Below are 3,660 nucleotides of genomic sequence, written 5' to 3'. Positions count from 1 at the left end.
GCATTTTTTTTAAGAGCAATCCTTTCAGTCCCATTTACCTACACTTTCCCAGTACCCTTGTAACTTACTCTTATTTAGGTATTTATCTAATGCGTTTTTGATAGCTGTAACCAGAGGACACAGCCTGCGATCAGAACAAATCTACGCAAACACTATTTCAGTGAGCGAATAGTGAACCTGTGGAATAGGCTCCCTAGGGAGACGGTCAAAGCAGGAAATGTTGATTCTTCAAACACAGATTAGATAGTTTTATTTTAGGAAATAAAATTGTGGGATATAGTACATAGATAGTTTGGGACATATGTGCATGTGACTGCCAGGAAGGTGGAAGGCGAACTACATGGACCATGGTCTTTTATCGTCTAGCATTTCTTATGTTCTTATGATAGCTAATATGGATTCCTTCTTTAACCACCATTCCAGCAGAGAATTCCATATAATAATCCTTGCATTTGATATAGCACCTTATTACATCATACAGATGTCTCAAAGCTCTTCACAGAATATACTGTAAAGTGAATTGACTGTATATTTTATACTGTATGACTGTATACGCGTCAGCCAATTGCGCACAGCAGTGTCCCACGAACATTCGTGGATTGAGTGACCAATAATTTTTTAAAAGGAATTATAACCCCTGGAAAAGCAATCTGCCAATCGACTAACAACCAGGTTCCTACTTACTTCTCGGTCAACAGAGGTGTGCGGAGTAAGGAAACTTGCCCAACGTTTTGTCCTGCTGAGAATTGAACCCAGGTCTCTCGCTTGTGAGGCGAGTGCTCCAACCAATGAGCTGCAGGACTCCAATTCTCCTAACCTCTCCATTTGTTCATTTGCTAATATGTTACATTGATATCCTCTGGACTATTTGTTAAAAATAAGGAACTTTTTGTTTTACACAGGTATTGAAAAGATATCTTTTTTTGATTGATGCAATGATAGACCCAAAAATATTTTCTCAGGTCCTCGCTGGCAGAATGCCATTGTACTTTTTGTGCAAAGTATTTCCTTCATTGACAAAGATATATTTTGCAATGCTCAGTGTTGTTAAGTGCTCTGTGTGAAGGATGCTGTATAAATACAATTGTTGTTGGCAGATCCAGCAGGAGAAAATCCCTTCTCTTTTTAAATGGAGCTATAGGATCTTTGTCGTCCAATTGATAGGGGGAGGAGCAGCCTGGTTTAATGTCTCATATGAAGGACAATACCTCCGACAAAGGAGTATACCCACCCCGGCATTGCACTGCAGACTATTCTGTCATGTGAGTTCAAAGTCCTCACATAAGGTTTGAACCCACCATTTTCTGACGTGCAGGTGAGAGTGCTAACAACTGAGCTAGTCTCACACCTCCTTTGAACCTAGCTTGTCACCTGATTTCTCTAACTGTGAACATTAAACATTATACTAGACTGCCTCCTGCTGCAATAAATAAACATGTCCATGCTACAAGGAACCTGCAACCTTGAAGCTCAGAGCTGCTGAATAAAACACCAATTTGGTTTCCGTACTTCTATATCTCTAACTGGTTATGTGGAGAGAGGTGTTTTTATTCATCCATATGATAAAAGAAAATGATCAACTATTGATATTATTCAGTTATAAATACAGGGTGTCAAATACAAAAAGTCATGATAACTACCCTATTATCTAAAAGAAAATCATAATTTATTTAAGACTTATTAGACACGATAGTGTAGCACAATGTTTTGGTCACCCTGTAGTTATAAACATACCAACAAAGCTTCCAAAATATTTAATACATGTAAAAATAACAGAAAACAACAACATGCAATTATATACTCCCCCCAAAATAATTATATAGTGGCCTTCACACTTGGTAATGTCTCAGAGTGCTTAAAGATTTTTTTTCTTTTCTTTGGTCAGCCGGGTGTGCAACACATGCAGAAACGTGTCACCTTGCTTGTGAGTATCCAAACCAAACTGAGAGCCAAACTTTGGGGACCCCAGAGCGTGCGTTTGGGTAACTGCTGGAGTCTAACCAGTTAAAACCGCATAGCTTGCCATTGATATTGCTGACCAGTAAGCTTTCCAGCTGCCCGTTAGGACCACCCTACCTGTTAGGGCTTTGGTTTGCAGGGTTAACAGGTGCTGTGTGGGATGACTTCCTGTCCCCAGTGACTGGTCTGCCCTTCCAGGTCCTGCCGATGAGCCAGACTGGCTGTGCTGTCATCAGCAGTGCCCTCCCTGGAAAGCAATCACTCGGGATCCTGCTTAATGCTAGGTAAACAAAGATGTAAGGAAACTTGCCTAAGGTCCGAGCTCCATGGCTTCCTGAAAGAAAAGGACCCATTCCCACCCTGACCTGTCTGACATTCTTTTGAATGAAGATAAGGTGCAGCCTCCAAGGACAGGTGGGAGAATTTTAAAGGCTTGGTCAACGTCCACCATTCTCTTACACGTCTAAATGATCAGCTACAAACAGACATGTTACTACCCATGCTCTTGCACAGGAATAATATACAAAATGTGAAAGATGTGGAAATTAGGAGTAAATTTTATTGCGTGATTTGTTTATAAAATGCATTGAATGAACTTCGTCATGCAGCATAATGAAGATTGCTAAACGTTTTATGCAAAGTTTACAGCATTGCTTCATAAACCATCCCCTGCACCAACTTGTCCATAATAGTTATCTTTCTTCGTAAATATAGAATCACATCAAACTTCAATGTTTTTTATTCTAATGCATATATCAATAAGGTGAAGGAATACTTATTTCTAAGCAGGAAACACAAAATGAACCAAACACACAGACTTCAAAATGTATAACCTGATATTCTTTTGTAGGTGTACTGCTCAGAGATTATCTATATTCTTATTAATAGAAACCATAGACTCTAAATGTATTATTATCTTCAAGGACCTATTATTAATGTTGATGCTCATTCTGTATATGATGATCTGTATTTAATATTATAATAATCCTTACGTCTGATACAGCGCTTTTCACGTCAGGGGGATGTCTCAAAGCACTTCATGGAATATATTTTAAAGTGTAGTGACTGCGTATTTTGTAGGTAAACGTATTTAAATATGGGATGAAATCACAACTCAGGTTATGTATGTCATAAAGGATTTAAAAAGGGGAGAAAATAAGCAGAAATGTGAAAATAATTCTAGATATTTATTTTAATGGTTGATATTTGCTTTAAAATAAAATAAAATCAAGAATAATTTTAACTCAATGTAGTTTATTTCAAGAATGCTGATGTAATAGTGGGAGCAGCAGCTATTGATGTGAAGCATCAGTTATGGCAATGAGTCAGTTTCTGTGTGTTCACCCCTGCTGACCGCTTTACTATGTTTCACATATATGGTTCACAATAATATAAAAACACACAATTCAAGGGCATTTGTGAAAGAAGTGAGACGGCATAGAACTGTGATCAAATGCAATTTGGGAGGAAAATAAATAGGCACAAATGGGGATGGTTCACTGATTACTCACATATCTACTCTGAATTCGTTGATCAAAAAACTTCCTAATCTTGACTGGTAGGTACCCTGGTGGTACCACATTGTAGGTTAGATATCAAGGGCATAAAATATTTTTATTACCTTATTCTTAATCCCTGATTCCTGATTCCAACCCCTCCTGATCCCAAATCTTTGACTATTCAGCACCTTGAGAGGTTGTC

The sequence above is a fragment of the Callorhinchus milii genome, unplaced genomic scaffold, assembly GCF_018977255.1.
Source record: "Callorhinchus milii isolate IMCB2004 unplaced genomic scaffold, IMCB_Cmil_1.0 Scaffold1, whole genome shotgun sequence".
NCBI classification, from domain to species: Eukaryota; Metazoa; Chordata; class Chondrichthyes; order Chimaeriformes; family Callorhinchidae; genus Callorhinchus; species Callorhinchus milii.
Note: the sequence above shows the minus strand (reverse complement) of the source record.